Genomic DNA, 19,500 nt, shown 5'->3' with positions numbered 1-19,500 from the left:
CTAAACGAAGGAAAGTGAGGACCAGTTGGAAGCCCAAGCTTCACCTTCACATAGGCTACCTATATACCTAATCCTGACTTTTACCTCACATCTTTATAGTAAAAATTTAAAAATCCCCCCAAACTCTATTCCTTTTGAGGAATGCTCTCTTACATACACGTATATTATGAGGAACAGAAAGTGGAAATAAATAACTGAAACAGCATTTATTTCTCCTAAACACATTTCTTCTTTAGCATATTTATTTTAGCAACCCATATATCTAATTTTTTATGAAGTACTACATTTTTCTCACCTTCATCTTGTTTCAAGAGCACTATATTTACACTTTAAGGTATAAGGTAAAGCCCTGAAAGTGTTCATGCTGTGGTTACCTTTGGTTTACATTTCGGCCACAATCTGAAACACCGGAAAGGTCATACATTTTTAATTAGTTAACTATAATAAAACCATGGTTCAGTGGCAGGCACAAGAGATTCTGAATCTGATGAGCTTTGTATTACTTCTTACTATAAAATGGGACAGCAATGCCTACTTTTTCAGAATTTTATATGACCTGAATGAGATGGCTTTTTTAAAAATCATTTCTGACATGTACGTACAAAATCAAAATATTGCTTTTCTACTCCAATCTCCCTTTCACTAATGGTCCATCTAAATAATTGCCCATTCAGAACATCATAGTTAGTAAGGTAGCATATTTCCATTTGTATTTATTACACATATGATTCAATTGCAGATACTTAAAGTGAAGAAAATGTCAACAAATGTATCACATTATGTCATTTTCTCCCCTCCAGTGTCCTTGACCAGGGGTTCCAATATAACATCTGATCCTAATCTCTTCCTGTAAATGTTTGGATAGTGTACATTTAGATAGTGTGAGTTTATGTTTTAGCATTTTAAATGGAAAACATAATAATGTCTTCCCAGCTTATGCAACCACCCTAACCAACTTTCCTAAAAACACAATCCATTAAAGTTTTTTTTTTTCATAGTAGGACTCTACTACAACATCTACTCTTTAAATATTTAACTTAATGTACTCATTAATGGGTGTGCTTATGTACAGTTTGCCACAATACTTCACAGTAGTGGATACAAACTGCATTTTCCTTTTATATTACAATAGGCATATATTTTAAGGTAAATAAAACCATGCAATAATATATAAAAGATACTAACTTACCAAATATCACCAGAAACACACCTGTAGAAAAATAAAATTAAATTTTTTATGTTTGCTGCAGTAAAGGGGACCACACACACCACAGGAAATCCTAGGAATGCTTCAGAAATAGGACTTGGGAAGAGTTTCATATAGGATTAGAATTTGTGCTTTGTTCTAAGGAAGGTCCAAGAGATCAGGGTCCTATTCAGGATTGTATGTCATCAAAAGGGGTTGTTCAGTGATTGCATATCATATATATGTACATTATCTATTTCTAGAAGATGAGAGATCGGAAAAAGGGTTCCGGTTGACATTGGTAGAAAAAGAGCAGTTCATGTCTGTTAGAAAAGAGAGATGTCTAGTTTCTTTAGGGTTTGCAGAGTGACCTTGTCTCAGTCTCATTCCAGATATGGTAATGAGTGCCCTTATTTCAGAATGTTTTTATCTTCTATAAGTATCATATATGTTCAACATCATGGACTGGCAGCCATTGTTTTACTTTCTCACTAATTTATACCTGAGTTATTACTGTCCCCAGACTTTTGCCAGAAATAAACACTGGGAATTCTCAAGAGCTAATATTCAGGGAAACAGTGATGAAGATGAAAATGGTAATACACAATGACTTAAATAAACTTGAATACCAGACTTGGTCCCATTAGGAGAACAATTGAGATAAGATTGCATCACACTTTACATTTCTTTTCTAGGTTCCTAGCAAAATTATACACACATATTTTTAAACTTTATCATTAACTGACAAATAATAATTGTATATCTCTATGGGGCACAATATGATATTTTGATATATATTTCATTGTGGAATGATTAAATCAAGCTATTTGCCATATCCATCATCTCACATATTTATTATTTTTTGTGGTGAGAATATTTAAAATCTACCTTTGGCAATTTTGAAATAAGTAATATATTATTATAAATCATATTCACTATTCTGTGCAATAGCTTACTAATGCTCATTTTTTTGTCTAGCTAAAACTTTGTACCCTTTATTTTATATCTTCCCTTTCCTCTTCCTTCTTCTGTCTCCTATGCCCTGATAACAACCATTTTGTTCTCTATTTCTATGAGTTCAAGTTTTCTAGATTCTACATATAAATGAGATCGTGTGGTATTTGTTTTTCTAAACACATGTGCATTTTAAAATTCAGATTCAGTATTGTTTAAAATAATTTCAACTCATTAGAGCAAAAATTTAAAAAGTAAGAGGTAATATGAGGGAAACCTGTTCTTAAACTTTCTGTCTGAAATAATCTTCATTCAATGAGGACAGGTCAACTACCAATAGCATAAATTCTCTAAGGCAGAACATTTTTATACAAATTAATTAAGTAGAAAATAGAAAGGCAGTTGCCAGAGGCTGGGAGAAGGGGAAAATGGGGGGGGCATTATTCAAATGTACAAAGTTTGACTAATACAAGATGAATAAATCCTGGTATGTACTGTACAGCATAGTAGCTGTAGTTAACAATACAGTACTGTATACTTAAAATTTTGCTAAAAGGACAGATCTTATGTTAAATGCTCTTATAACAGCAACAACAGCAACCACAATAATAAATAAGAAGGCAGTAGGAAACTTTTGGAAGTGATAAATAGGTTTATGGCATAGATGTGGTGATGGTTTCCTGGGTATATGCTTATTTCCAAACTCAAGTCGTATACATTACATTTGCGCAGCTTTTTGGATGTCAATTATACCCAATAAAGTGATTTAAACAAACAAGTCACCTCTACTATCTCACAAATGTAATATTTATTCTCTATTAATGGATTTTACTGGCAGCAAATCAAATAAATAAAAGCAATTACTGTCTCATCTAAATCTAAGAGAGAAAATGATGTTCCTTACCATGTTTCAGTAAAAGTCTTACTGCTTCAGTTAAAGTTGAAATTATCATGAAAAGTTATCTCAGAATAACATCACACCTGATGATCATTCAATTAATATTAATAATTATTAAATAATCTTTTGTGGAAGACTAGAATGTCTTTTGAAACACTGTCCTGAGTTCATCTAATGTTAAAAAAAATTTTTCATCTTGGTTGATCATCTATGGTTAAAATGGAATGATTGGCACGTAAGCATAAGACTCTTGGAAACATCCCCACCCAATAAGGCAGTTTCTCAATCTGTTTAGTAATGCTAGACATATAAAAAGGAGGTGCAATAAATGTTCATATTTTTGAGTTCTGAGGTCATTTTCAAGCATCCTGAGATATCTGAAAGGTTTCAGCTTATGTGATTTACTAAAAGTGAGAAAAAGTTGTTTTTATTAAGTTTATTCAAGCATGCTAACACTTTCTGCACTAATAATTGTTAAAGCTACATTACATAAAGTAAAAAACATAAACTGCTTCTGAAAATAACAACATATAAAAGTGATGGCTTAGTCATAGTTTCTCACAATTAGCAGGTTCAGTAATGCATGGGAAGTAGAATTAAAAGCTATTGATGGCCAGACTTGGTGGCTCAGACTATAATCCCAGCACTTTGGGAGGCCGAGGCAAGTGGATTGCCTGAGCCTGTGGGCTCGAGACCAGCCCGGGCAAGTTGGGGAGACCTCATCTCTACAACAAATTGAAAATTAGCTGGGCGTGGTTCTGGCATGTTGTTCTGGCTACTTGGAAGGCTGAGGCGGAAGGATCCATGGAGCCCAGCAGATTGATGCTGGTTGACCGTGAGTGAGCCAATGCACTCCAGCTTGGGTGACAGAGTGAGACTCCAACTCAAAAAAAAAAAAAAAAAGTATTGGTACACAAATTCTGCAAAAAGGCTCTCTCAGCATCAAACCCCTTTAAAGGAAATTGTCAGAGAGAGTAAAAAAAAATGTGCCTAGAAGGGTAAGAAGAGCAATAGCTAAAAGTGGAGGGACAGAAAGAGATAAGTATTAAGTAGTATTTAAGAAAGTCTTTCAATGGAGGCAAACCTAGATGCTTTCCACTAGCTCCATCATTTTTGTGAAGAGATATAACATTCCTTAAACTCAGATTACTTAACTGTCATGTAGCAATAATACTCTTTAAGAATTAAAAAAATCTATAGAATTATGTACAGTGTTGTACAGTGTTGTTAGTCTAGTTTCTGACACTTGTTTATGCTCAATAAAGACTAATTATGATAATGTCAATACTCTTTTGTGAATTTGTCATGAGTAAGATAGCTTTATATTTATAAATCCATATATGTATGTAAATATAGAAAAAGTACATACTTTCTGAAACTCACCACCTCAAGGAAAATTCTATTAAAGTTTTACTGACCATCCTTTCATATATCTCTTTGTGCATATGTCATGTATAACACAGGTATATAAGTGGAATCACGTAATATACAATTGTTTTAATCAAAACATTTATAAAAATAATCTTATTTCTTTTGTTTGTGTGTGTATATGATCCCTCTTTTCATCTTTCTTCTGTCTCTCTGCCACTTCCTCAAGAGGGTAGCCAATATTAATAGCTGAGTGTTTTAGCTTTCAAATTCTTCTCAATGCTTATATAGTTATGTACATGGCAATATACACATGAATATATACACACATAGTCAAACATATGAAGGATTTATTCTATAAATGCAACCCTGCATTTTGTCTTTTAATTAAACAATAAAAACTGAAAATCTATCCAAGACAATGAGAATAGTTCCTACTCATTTTTAATGATCACTTATTTTTAATGACCGCTTTTTATTCATGGTGTGTCTGTCCATGATCTATGAAAATAATCACTATTTATACTATTTGACATTATAAATAGTGATGGAATAAACAACCTTGTAGCAGATGTTCTTTTAAAAATAAAGAACAGAAATTTATTTCTTACAGCTCTAAAGACTGAGAAGTCCAAGAGGAAGGAGTCAGCATGTTTGGTGTCTAATAAGAGACCAGTCTCTGCTTCCACTATGGCACCTTGAGTGCTGCATTTTCTGGAAGGGATGAATGCCATTCCTCACATGGTAGAAGAGTAGAAGAGCAAAGAAAGAGAGAATCTACCCCCCCCCCCAAAGCCCCTTTTCAAAGGTATTACCCTTGAAATACCCTTGAGGGCCTAATCACCTCTAAAAAGCCGTAGCTCTTAACACTGTTACAATGGCAAATGCATTTCAACATAAATTTTTAAAGGGGAAACATTTCAAGCCATAGCAGGTCAGTACAAGGAGGGCCACCTTTAAGATAGACAGGTAGGATCTCATTAAACTGAAAAGCTTCTGCAAAGCAAAGAAACCATCAAGAGGGGGAGATAGTCCACAGAGTGGTAAAAAATATTTTCCAACTGTATATCTGTCAAAGCCCTACCATCCAGGATCTGCAAGGAACTCAAACATGCCGAAAGGAAAAAAAAAATGGGCAAAAAGCCCAGGCACGGTAGCTCACACCTATAATCCCAGCACTTTGGGAGGCCGAAGTGAGAGGATTGCCTGAGCTCGTGGGTTTGACACCTGCCTGGACAACTTGGTGAGACATCATCTCTACAATAAATCAGAAAATTAGCCAGGGATAAAGGCACGTGCCTGTAGTTTCAGCTACTTGGAAGGTAGAGTCAGAAGGATCGCCTGAGCCCAGCAGGTGGAGGCTGCGGTGGCCGTGAGTGTGCCACTGTACTCCAGCCTGGGCAACAAAGACTCCAACTAAAAAAAAAAAAAAAAATGGTGGGCAAAAGATATGACTAGACACTTCTCAAAAGAAGATATACAGGCAGCCAACAGACACATGAAAAAGTGCTCAGTCTCACAAATCATCAGAGAAATGAAAATCAAAACCACATTGTGATACCACCTAACCCCAGTAAGAATGGCCATCATTAATAAAACAAACAACAACAGATGCTGTGGTGGATATGGAGAAAAAGGAACGCTTCCACACTGTTGGTGGGAATACAAACTAGTGCAAGCTCTTTGGAAGACAGTGTGACGATTTCTGAAAGAACTAGAAATTGACCTTCCATATGACCTAGCAATTCCCCTATTGGGAATATACCCAGAGGAGCTCCAATCATGCTACAAAAAAGATACCTGCACAAGCATGTTTGTTGCAGCTGTATTCACGATAGCAAAAACATGGAACCAACTGTACTGCCCATTGAAACTGGACTGGAAAAAAAAAAGATGGTACATACACACAATGAAATATTAGGCAGCCATAAAGAAGAACAAACATGGACTTTGCTGCAACTTAGATGGATTTATAATATTCAGTGATCTATCACAGTAAAAAAAAAACAAACAACAACAGAGTATCATATGTTCTCATTCATAAGCAGACCCTGAACATTTACCATAATACTATAAAAAAGGGGTTGGCAGTAGCAGGATACTACTGGGTTGTGGGGGAAGGGACACAGCATCAATAAGGGTACCTGATCTCAAACCAGGCAAAATCAGAACCAAAGGGAGGCCCAAGTTTTACCTGTACAATGTCCATTTGTATACCTAATCCTGAATTATACCTCACATCTTTAAAATAAAAAAGAATAATAATAATAATTAAAAAAATAAAATCACTGTCATATATATAATCTCACTCAAGCAATTTACAACAGCCATACCTTCCTTATATGGTAGGCAACTGAGGCTTGGGGGCTATTTTAAGAACATGCTAAAAGGAAAAAAAATAATGCAATCTTTTTTTAAAAAAAGCATGTGACCCGCACAGATGCACAGAATCCTTCTCTTAGCAGAGCTCCATGCTTGATTTAATGCTTTGCTGCTGTCTTAAAATTCTTAATAATTTTTTAACTCTTTCATTTTGCGCTGAGATTCACACATTATGTAGGTGATGCTTGTAGAAGGATGTTTATTTCTCTAATTCAAATCAATAAGTGACTGCCTAATGATGCCCTGCACTATTACTGATGTCTTGAGGGTAAAATCCATCTGAAGGAAATCTGGGAATTGCCACAACAGGTAATGTCTCCTGACAACACGTTGATAAATGCCAGAAGATGTTTTAGAATATTCACAGAATCCAAAACCATACATTTCTGGATATTATGGTTCTGTTGTTCTGTTCTGTTCTGTTCTATTCTATTCAAATCCCCTTATTCATGAAGGATATATTCTAAGACTCCCAGTGTATGCTGGAAACTGGATTCAGATGTTTACTAGCTTTCCCTTCAACATCTAGGTTTTACTTAATTAATTAAACATTTAAATCCAAACTATTATTACTATTTTTCCAGGATGATTATTATTTACATATTCCTTATGTTTTACTTATATTATTGCCTCAGTATTATTATGCATTACTTATATGTACATGTGCATGTTTGCATATATTACGTATCATATATTATATATATGTATAAAGTCAAAATAAGTGAAAACATTTATATCCCCTCTTATTTTCTGTTCTATTTACCTTCCCTCATCTTAATTTTCTGTTTGATTCAGTAATTATTTTGTTAGGTGAACATTTTCCTCATATAGAGTGTGTGGATGCTATATATTCTGAATTTTTAAAAATATTTTGACAGGGAGCTACATCTTTGGGTATAGAATTTGAAAATGTGTCTTTTCTCTCATAGCTTATAGATTGCTTTTCTGATTTCAAGTATCTGATGCCTGATGTTTTTCCTTAGTAACCACCTTTCTTTTCACACCCTGCCAGATTTTTTAAGGTTCTTCACTTGATCTTTGTACTTCAGAAATTTTACCTGGATATGCTTAAGTATCTTTTCCTGTTAAACTTAAATGGAATTCAATGAGGTTGTTCAATATTCAGACTCAGTTCTTTCTTTATCTTAGAGGAATATTCTACTGTCATGTTTTTAATTATCTCATCTCTTCTAATACTCTTGCTCTTTCATTCTGGAATTCCTTGTATCTTGGGTCTCCAGATCTGATATCTAGTGCTCTTACTTTTTTCTCCTGGAGTTGCCATTTAAAAATATCTATATTTTGAAGTATGTTTCTCTTGATTTTTTTTACCAGTAATTCATGTCTAAATAATGAACCTCCTCTTGGCAAAAAATTCTTTGCTGAATTTTTAAATTTAAAGCTCCTTGGGTTTTTAAAATTTGTTTTTGTTCCAGGATTACATACTACAACTCAGTCTTCTTTAAGCTATCATCTATGAATGCCTTCCGTATTAGTTGCCCTATTTGTTTTTCTTCTCTCTGCCTTCAGGGATTTTTTTAAAATTTATTTTGTTATTTGTGTTTTTTAAAAAATCTTGACTCTGTTTGTCTTGAAGGTACTGTTTGATGCCTAGACTACTTCAAGCACAGACACTGCAATGGTGATGAATTCACCAGTCTCTGGCTATCTGGACTATCAATATCCTAGGTCACAAGTTGTGTTTCTCATAGATGCATTAGAAGGAAGCCTTTCTCTACCTATTTATTCAGTTACAAATATCAACGCTCTCAGGAACAGTGAGGACTCAAGCCAATGCCTGAGATACTTCTGAGCATTCACAGAGAGGAATAGTTCCGCCAGAAACACTCTCAGCAACCAGCATCACCATTCTACTTGTACATCCATAGATTCTGATGACAAGTTCTCCCCAGAAACTGTGGCATTTCAAGTCTCCTCTGAAGGCTTTGTGCAGTTCATTGCAGACCCTGGTCTCATTCAAATAAGAAATATCATTTTCAGCTCTCTAGGATCAGATTTCAGCAAAACATCAGGCTAATTCCTCACCTTCTGGCATTTATCTGCCTGTGAATTCAGCAACTATTTCACATGTAAGTGATAGTTTGGAATTTGAACAAAGTTGGAAGAGAGGGCTAAAAAGACAATCTAGGTTTTCTTTTCCCCAAAATATCCTGTAATTCTTTGCATTTTAGCTGTTCGCTTCCATTTTCATAATGCACAGACCACAGGGAATTGCAAATACCTGATTACTTTTCTGATTACAATGTAATTAGGGCTCCATCAGGGCAAGGAGCACAAACATTGAATTCACTATTTAATCCATAGGGCATACCATAATGCCAGCACATATAAGGCACTCAATAAATATTTAAGGAGTGACTAAAGTTGTGACTTCATGTTTAAAAAGTGAAAGGTTAGGCAAAATCTACAGAAGAAAAAATAGTAGACAGGTCCTCAGGTTTAGGGTAGTAAGAGCTTGTTTTTAAGAGATCATGAAGGTAAGCTGGGGCCAGAACGGAAAATATCCTCACAATCACAGTAACTATTCATTGAAGAAAGGCATATTTAAAAAGACTCAGAGCATGGTGCTGGCATAAAGGAACTTTTTAGTTTTATATATGAGCTGCAGTGTTAACATTGTTAGATGCTGAGTATTTTGTTAAACAAATTGTTTAATATAATTCTGCGCCAACAGTGCTTATAAAATATGATGCACAGGAAAAACATAGCATTTTTTGTCTAATGCAATTGGTGTTCTCATATGTAAGACTACTGTAGCAAGAGGCATTACTATAAAATGCATATTTATAGCCTTAATTATTTTTGTTTGTGACAACTGTATATATTAGGCTTCATGTTAGACTGAAGATTCACTGCTAGACAATCAGAACTGGCATAAACACCATGGAATTAAATGGCTAGTGGGAGTATAGGTAAAGAAAAAGTCTACAATATGGCACGATAGAGTCTGTGGAACTGTATTTGTTAGGGTAACACTAGCTGTGACAGCAGATAAAACCTCAAATTTCAGTATCTTAACATAATAGTTTACTTATCACCCATATAAGTTCAAGGGTCAGTGTACCTGGAGAGAGGTTGATCTCCTCCAGGTAGTGATTCAGAGACCAAGACTGATGAATATGATGTATTTGATATGTTTCTTTCAATGTCACCTTGGGTGACTACATCCAACCAGTGATTAGGAGAAGAGAAGGGTGATACTAAATGAGTCTTGCCTGAGTGCAACGTCTCTCTCTTCAGTCAGGGAAAGCTTTCTTTAAAGAAGTTATTTCAAATCAAAATCTGAATGATGAGAGACAGCAATGAATGAAGGAAATAAATATACCAGGCAGAAAGAAGAGCAGGTAGAACAGCAAAAAGAAATATGCCATTCTCTGGAATATGGACGCATTTCATTATGACAGTAATAGGACTGTACTACATAGAGGTTAGAATAACGGCAAAGAATTATCTTTGCTTAACCTAGCATGTGTTAAAAATTTTAACTTTTGTCATTCAGTTCATTCACAGCAAAAACATGTGACTACAAGTATTTTCGTCATCTTTAATAACTTGTAAGTGATTCTTAATACATTTTGATTGAAATTAATCACTATTTTAAAAATAAAGAAAAAGAGGCAAATATAACTCAGGTAAATAATCAAGGTCAACTGTCTGGTTAAAAAACAAAACTAGATTATAAGTACTTATTTAATTTAATTCTCTGTATATTTTTCAAAGTACAAATTTGACTCTCTATATATTTGAATGATAACGTGATTGGGTCAAACTTGACAGATATAATGTCTGCTTACCAAACTTACTATTTTGTATTCTAGATTATATGCACTAATATCGAGAATAATACTTTAGTAGTTTTCAATAAGTCAGTAGAGAGCTGTCAATCAATGGCTCCATATATCTAACTAAAATAAACTCTGAGTGATTGTTAACCGAGACTTCACATGGAAAGCAAACATTTTGATTAAGAAAGATTGAATCTATAGTATATATTTTTATATCTATCTATTTATTCATATATCTCTATCTAATATGTGTGTATTATTTATTGGCCGAGTGCGGTGACTCAAGCCTGTAATTCCAGCACTTTGGTTGGCCGAGGTGAGAGGATTGCCTGAGTCCAGGGGTTCGAGATCAGCCTGGGCAACTTGGTGAGACCTCGTCTCTACAATAAATAAATAAATAAATAAATAATTAGCCGAGCGTGGTGGTGTGTGCCTATAGTTCCAGCGACTTGGAAGGCTGAGGTGGAAGGATCACCTGAGCCCAGCAGGTCGAGGCTGTGGTGTTTGTGAATGTGCCAGGGCAGCAGGGTGATATTCCGACTCAAAATAAATAAATAAATACATAAATAAATTCATATTTGTTTATTTATTCAATATGTGTTACTTTTCTAGTTTCACCTCTTGAAAGAATGATAGAAACCTCTGAGCAGTGCAATTAATTGTCTTTTGTAGTCCAGACTCAACTTTGCTTCTTTCTTGCCCTATTTCTTTTGTTTTACACCTATCTGCTTTGCATTATCGCTTTTTTATTTTAGAGGTTTTATTTACAGAAATATTTTAGTCTTTTCCTATACATTTGTTCAAATTTCCCTTTAAGTGCTGGCTTCATCTGTAATATTACTAAGAAAGCTTTATGGTCTGCTAACAATGTGCTCAAAATTGCTTCCTGCCTATATTTGCTACCTACCCTGGAATGCCTGAATTCTGTGCAGCTCTGCCACTCTCTTCTCAAGCACTTCATATCTTTGTGCTATGTTCTGCGCTGGGTTGAGAGGGTCATTTTAATCTTCTGTTGTCAGAAAATATAGTCTCTTCCTGATTTGGGTCCAAGCTGAAAACACATTCCCCTTTGAGAGGAAGCAAGGACACTAAGAAATATCTTGCATGACACCATTTAAAAACACCTGTTCTTAGTCTTTTTCCTGGTAGTTAAGTGTTTGTTCTGTTTAATTCTTTTATCCTACTACTATGTAGGCTATATATGTGGAGAGCCTGATCAAATTTCATTGAAATCAGAGTAGAATTTACAGAAAATTTATATGATGGCCTTCTAGCATAACTCCAAATGATTGACTCATGGTATGATATAAATAAAGTCTTAATTAGATTACAAAATAGCTACTTAAATTCTGTGAGACCTGATAACCTTTAAATATCTTCCAGGGTAGGATTTTTAAAGCTCATGAATTTATGTCATAAACTACAATCATATTTCTAAAGTTACAGATCAGTCTTTTTAATTGACAAAATAATCTCTTTTAAAATAGTAATGCTCACTAGTAAAGAGGTTCAGTATTTGACTAGAAGAGAATAGAAAGAAGGCCCAATGGAAGTGTCAGTCTGGATAAAATAAAGTTAGTTCTTTGGAATTGAAATTATTTGGCATGAGAAATGCAACAATCACACTTCATGGCATGTATTTTATCAATTTTAATAGATCACAACTTAGTAAATCTTGAAAGCTGAATTGAAGCCAAAGGTTATTACATCGTATACAGAATTTTATATTTTCTTTTTCTAAATGTTTTTCCTTGAAAAGAATGAAGTATATTAAAATGGTAACTAACAATTAACAAGAACTGTAGACTGGTTGAAATCTAGGCTTCTGAATAGGGAATTTTTTTTTCAACAACTTAACTAAAGCGTGGCGTATTCAGACAGAAATCTACAAAGTCTAATCCAGGCTAGGACTAGCAGGGGTTATCATCATTATTTGTTCTGCAGGCATATTCTCCTTTTCCTCTTTCCATTTTTCCTAGATATATATTTTTTAGCACTAAAGAGCCTTATTTCAAAAATACAGGTGTACCGTGGAGCTAAATACAACAGTTTTGTTAAGGAGATTGAAACATTTTGACAACTTGGTACTTTGGAAAAGCCTATTCTTTTCAGATAATGCTCTGATATGAGACAGGTGGATGATGCCAAATTTGACAAAAAATATAATAGACACATAACTCATACAAGCTGGGATGGTATTTGAAACTTCTCCCAGAGTGCACATTGCTCCTTATCTTCCAAGAATCTCATAGACTGAATTTGAACTTTTTTTCCAACTTTCAAGTTCTATTCTACTTGTCTGCTGATCCCAACAAATCTTTTACCCCTTCAAATTCAGTGACAGAGTTTCCTTGACTCTAATTTTAAAAATTGCCTTTGGAAAACAACAGTGAGCCCAATTACAATCTGATTCTCACTGTCGGCTATTTAGAAATCTTCTGCTACAAACACTAGCAGATATGGTATACCTATTATATAGAAGTACTATATTATAAATGTTAGATATTTTAGGTTATTTAATTGTTTAAATAACAACTCCTTGAGGCAAATATTAATATCAAATTTTACATGTGAGGCTATTAGGATACAAAAAATTTAATCAACTTTTGTATGTTCCCAAACTAGTAAATGAAAGCTAGGTTTAAAACTCAAAAGTCTACGATTTTTCCCATAATTCTAATTTGCTAAGGCCATTAAAAGAATTAAAAAAAAGTCTGGGACTGAAAGAATGAAAATCCATATCTGACTTATAAAGAAACACAAAAAATCCCCGGTACAGTAGTTAATCAATCTGGGAAGATACATACAGACAAAACCTAGTGCTAAGTTTGCTGGAATCATTGTTTCCCCCAAAGTCACACCGTAGCTATAAAAAAGTAGTAATGCCCCTCTTTTTAATTTATTTTTTATGACTCCAATTTGCTTTACTCCTACCATCTATTGTTGGGGATGCCCAGTTGCTAAAGTGTCATTCTTTCATGACATCATTAAATCCCTAGTTAATCCACCCTTCTCATAATCTTGCCCCCAAAACAGTATCCAGTCCAGAAATGATCCCCTCATAATACTTCAGCAGGAAGTTCACCTTTACAAAAAATGTCTCCATTCACTGGAAGGATATTTCTATGGAGCATCCTCCCTCAGAACATTGAGTCAATAAATTTGATTTTTTTCTGACTAAAGTCTTATTTCTGGTGGTTTTTGAATGACTAAACTTAATTTAAATGCTACTGTCAGATATTTGTAGGATTATTAATTGGAGTAGTATGAAATTCCACCTAGAATTTGATTGTATATTCAATGCCAAAAGGCTATAAAAAGGAAAACTGTTTTCTATGATGTTACTTACACATTTTTGTGTTGATAATGTTGATGTTTTAAATTATTATGTGGCAATGTGGGAAACTTGGGAATCAAAAAATGTTCATTAGCTCATCAAGTAAGTTTACACTAACTTTTCACTCTGTCACATACTCTGCTAGGGATTGGAGATTCAAAGCTCAAAGTTTACAGAAGAGTTTAATAAATTATCTGATGGAGGTATATATAGAGTGCCATTGAAGCTTGCAGAGGGAAAATAAACAAAGAAGGAAGCAGAGAGGAAATCTGAGAGAGGATGTTCAGGCTGTTTTTCTGGGATTTCTCCACCCATGTCTCATGAGAGGAGATTGATTGACTGATTGATTGATAATTTTATATTTTAAAGATGTGGGGAACAATCAGGGTTAGGTATACAAATGTCCACTATGCAGGTATGCTTGTTGATGAGGTGTGCCCCTCCCTCACCTGGAGTTTCCCACTACTGCCAATTCCACCGCCTTCTCCCCTGGCAGTTTCCACAACTGCCAATTCCCTTCTTATAGTATTATGATCATTGTTCAAGGTACACTTATGAGTGAGAACATGTGATACTCAGTTTTTTTTTTCTGTGAAAGGTCACTAAATATTATAGACCTTAAGTCCATCCAAGTTGCTGTGAAGTTCATAATTTTGTCCTTCTTTATGGCTGTGTAATATTTCAGTGTGCATGTGTACCACATTTTTAAAATCCACTCCTCTTTCGATGGGCAGCACAATTGGTTCCGTGCTTTTGCTATTGTGAATAATGCTGTAATAAACATGCATGTGCATGTATCTTTTTCATAGAGTGATTTTAGTTCCTCCAGGTATATTTCCAGTAGGGGAGTTGTGGAGTTGTATGGAAGGTTAATTTTTAGATATTTTGATATCACCACACTGATTTCCACAGAGGCTGTACTAGTTTACACTCCTACCAACAATGTAGAAGCATTCCTTTTTCCCTGCCTCCTCTCCAGCATCCATTGTTTTTTGAGTTATTGATGATGGCCATCCTGATTGGAGTTAGGTGATATCACAGTGTGGTTTTAATTTGCATTTCTTTGATGACTAGTGAGGCTGAGCATTTTTTCATGTATCTGTTAGCTGCTCATATGTCTCCTTTTGAGAAGTGTCTATTCATATCTTTTGTCACTTTTGCTGTGTTTGTTTTTTTTTCTTTTTGGCATGTTTGAGTTCCTTGTAGATCCTAGATGTTAGACCTTTGTCAGATATACAGTTGGAAAATATTTTTTCCAGTCTGTGGGTTGTCTCCCTGCTCTCTTGATGGTTTCTTTGGCTTTGCAGAAGCTCTTCAGTTTGATGAGGTCCCACTTATCCATCTTATCTCTTATGGCATGGGCACTTGGGGTTTTGATCAGGAATTGGTTTCCAGTTCCAATTTCCATAAGTGTGTCTCCTGCATTTTCTAAGATTCTTATAGTTTAGGTCTTTGATCCATTTAGAGTTGATTTTTGTTTATGGTGATAGGTAGGGGTTTTGTTTTAATCTTCTGTATGTGATCAGCCAGTTTTCCAAGCACTTTTTACTGAATAGTTTCTTTTCTCCCCAGTGGTTAATAGTGGAGGCTTTGTTGAAGATGAGTTAGTTGGTTGAGAAATTGAGGCTTTGCTTCTCAATCCTGTTCCATTGGTTTATAAGCCTGTTCTTGTACCAAAAACAGGCTCTTTTGATTATTGTAGTTTTATAATGAAGTTTAAAGTCTAGGACTATTATACCTCCTGCTTTTTTTTCCCGAGGATTGTTTTGGTTATTCATGGTCATTTATATTTCCATATGAATTCCTGTATTGCTGTTTCCAAGTCTGAGAAGAATACATCTGGTAATCTAATGGGTATTGTATTAAATCTGTAGATTGCACTGAGTAGAAAGGGCATCTTAACAATGTTGATTCTGCCAATCCATGAACATGGAATCTTTTTCTGGGATGCAGGGCTGGTTCAATATTCACAAGACCATTTTCCCTGAAAACTAGAACAAGACAAGGATGCCTACTCTTACCCCTCCTGTTCAACATAGTATTGGAAGTCCTAGCTAGAGCAATCAGACAAGAGAAAGAAATCTGTAGTTTCCAAATAGGAAAAGAGGAAGTTAAGTTATCCTCTTTGCAGACGACATGATTCTATACCTCAAAAACTCAAGAGAACCTGTCAAAAACCTCCTTACTGATAAAGGACTTTGGAGAAGTCTCAGGGTATACAATAAATGTGCAAAGACAGTTGCTTTCCTAGACACCAACAATAAACAAACAGAAACCCAAATAAAAAACCACAATCCCATTCACAATAGCAACGAATAAAATGAGACACCTTGACATCTTCCTAACTAGAGAAATGAAAGACCTTTACAATGAAAACTACAAAACATTGCTCAAAGAAATAAAAGATGAGTGGAGATTTAAAAGGTGAATACCATTTAGGTAAATGGAAGAGTAGAAAATAAGAAGACAAATAGTTTTCAATAGACATAATAGCATCTACAAAGGCGTGGAAGGGTGAAATGAAAATTTCTGTTAAGGGGAGTGAAGGGAGATAATACAAATGAAAAAACCAAGCCTGCAGCCTGTTAGGCCTTGTGTGAAAGGTTAAGAGGTTGAGACAGTATCATAAAAGCTATTTGAGATTATTATAAATATTGACAATTACTCTATTAGTTTTACTCCAGCATATAATCTACTCACAACACATAGAGAGTCCCTGACTTATGATTGTTCAACTTACATTTTTTTTATTTTATGAGGGTATGATGTGCATTCAGTATGCTTCTCGATTTACAACATAATTATGGTCAAATAGACTCATCATAAGTCAAGGAGCATTTGTATATGAATATCTATTTCATATAACCTTGTAAACAGAGTACAATATCAAATTTTGGATTTTTGCCAATCTGTTCAGGTGAAAAATGGTCCATTAGTGTAATTTTTATTTGCACTTATTCATTGTCTTTTGACTTTGCCTATGGTGTCTCTATCATGTACATTTTTGAAAATATTTTTCCTTCAATTATAAATCTTTCCTGTAATACATGAAGATTCAAGGTTGTAATAAAAAAGGCCTTATAAATTTTAAGTACTAGTACTGTTACATTTTATTCTTTATATTTAAGCCTTTGATACATTGGCAAATTATTCTTATATCTCACAATATGTGATATAGACATTTTATTTTACTTTTTATTTTTATTTATTTTTTTTAGTAGGATTCTGCCTTTGTCTCCCAGGCTGGAATGCAGTGTCACACTGCTCATGGTCACCACAGCTTCGACCCGCTGGGCTTAGACGATCCTTCCGCCTCAGCCTTCCAAGTGCCTGGAACTGCCAGCACACACTATCATGCCTAACTACTTTTTTGATTTATTGTAGAGATGAGGTCTCGCCAAGTTGCCCAGGCTGGTCTCGAACCCCTGGGCTCAGGCAATCCTCTCACCTCAGCCTCCCAAAGTGCTGAGATTATGGGCATAAGCCACCATGCCCGGCCTTTGTTTATTAATTAATAGCATCTAGTTGAATAGTTTCTAATTATTGAATAGCTAATAGTTTCCTCACTGATCAAAGACTCAAGCTTTATTACATATTAAATAAAATTGTCTGGTCCAGTACCACACTATTGTAATTGCTTAGACATTGTGTTTTCTTGGCTATTTTAAAATTTATATTAATATAGTAAATTAAGAGTCACATTTTCAACCCAAAGCTTTTAATAGGTTTGATTTGGGTTATGTTCAAGTTTTAACTTACCTTTTCTACCTAAGAATATAGGCTTTCCTTTGTTCAAGGCTTATATTGTTCTTCAATAGAATTTTATACTTTTCTTTATAAAAGTGTTACATTATATTTCAATTTACTTTTAATTCTTGTTGCCATCATTATTGGGATATATTATTCCATTGTATTTCCCAGCTGTTTATTGTTTATATATATATATTATATATATATAATCTATTTGTTTCTCCATGTAACTATATTATGCAGCTGTATTACTGATTTGACATATTTTTATAGTATTTTTCAGTTGATTTTCTTAGGCAATTCGTATATTCAGTCATATCATCCATATATGGTAATGATTTCACATTAAGAGATATTTTTAAATCCATGGAAGACAGAAGCAGTGGGGATCTGAAGATGTTAGATATAGAGAGAAGATAAAAAGATGACTAATTTCATTTAGCTGGGTAGCTAGAGATGCCATTCTCTAAGGTAAGACAAACATAGGTCAGGCTTATAAGGAGAGGAAAAGGTTGAAAAAGGATAAAGTTTATTGTGAGTATGTTTGGTTTGAAGGATCCATGGGATAGCCAGTAGACAATTGACCTTTGAGTTTGGTCTTTGCTGTACAAAGAAAAGGTCAAAACAAACTCTTAGGGAGAAATAGCATTGAGGAGATGCCTCCCCCCCAAAAAAGGATACTGTAGTGGACAGACTTTAAGATGACTCCCATAATTCCTGCCTTGTCACATTCAGGTCCTTGAATATAACTCTCTCCTTGAATACAGGCAGGATCTATGGCTTGCTGCTAACCAAAGGTGACTAAATGCCTGTGATTACATTGCATAGAATGGTTATGTAAGATTTTAATTCTTTGTCTTGATTAAAGACTTTCATTCTGCCTGGTTTTGAAGAAGTTTTCATGTTGGAGAAGCTGGCATAGCAAGAAACAGAAGACTGTCTCCAGACAGCAAAAAAACTGAGCATATCAGCTCCACACACTTTAAGGTAACTGGATTCTGCCTATAACCATGATAGCTTCGAAGTGAAATTTTCTCCAGTTAAGCCTCAGATGACACAAGAGACCTGGCCAGCACTTGATTATAGCTTTTTGAGACTGTAAAGCGCCCACCTAAGTTGTGCTTGGACTGCTGACAAAAGAACTATGTGTTGTTTTAAATTGCTAAGTTTGTGATTTTTTTTTTTTTTTTGAGTTGGAGTCTCACTCTGACGCCCAGACTGGAGTGCAGTGGCCGCTCCCCACCACCACAACCTTGACCTGCTGGGCTCCGGCAATCCTTCCGCCTCAGCCTTCCAAGTAGATGGAACTATAGGCGCGCGCTACCACACCCAGCTAATTTTTTGATTTATTGTAGAGACAAGGTCTCGCCAAGTTGTGCAAGCTGGTCTCGAACGCGGGGGCTCAGGCAATCCACTCACCTCGGCCTCCCAAAGTGCGGTATTATAGGCTGAGCCACCAAGCCCGGCCAGTTTTTGATATTATTATGCAGCAATAGATAACTAATATAAAAACAATAAAAGAGAATGAAAAGGAGTTGTATGAGGTAGATTCAAAACAAGTGTGCTGTGCTATTTCAGAAGTCAAGAAAGGAGAGAATTTCAAGATAAAAAAAAAACAGTGAAATGTGTCAAAATCACGCAGTGATTCTAAGTCCAAGAAGGACTAGCCTATGTGTTATCAAAAGGGAAAAGAAGTATTAATAGAAAATATGAACATTAGCAAGAACAAAAACATTACTAATGTAGTTTGAAAAGCGGCCTGGCCGGGCTCGGTGGCTCAGCCTGTAATCCCGCGCTTTGGGAGGCTGAGGTGAGTGAA

At 35.0% G+C, this 19,500-nt stretch overlaps 1 pseudogene across 1 annotated transcript in view; it reads right to left on the bottom strand.

Moving 5' to 3' along the window:
- LOC103266660 overlaps positions 1 to 19,500 on the bottom strand; it is a 155,731-nt pseudogene that overhangs the window by 133,374 nt on the left and 2,857 nt on the right. The gene's annotated exons all lie outside the window — the stretch shown is intronic.

This window comes from Carlito syrichta, unplaced genomic scaffold, assembly GCF_000164805.1.
Source record: "Carlito syrichta isolate Samal-C Ts95f unplaced genomic scaffold, Tarsius_syrichta-2.0.1 Scaffold307263, whole genome shotgun sequence".
NCBI lineage: Eukaryota > Metazoa > Chordata > Mammalia > Primates > Tarsiidae > Carlito > Carlito syrichta.
The sequence above is the reverse complement of the archived record's forward strand: the minus strand, read 5'-3'. Positions and strand labels throughout refer to the sequence as shown.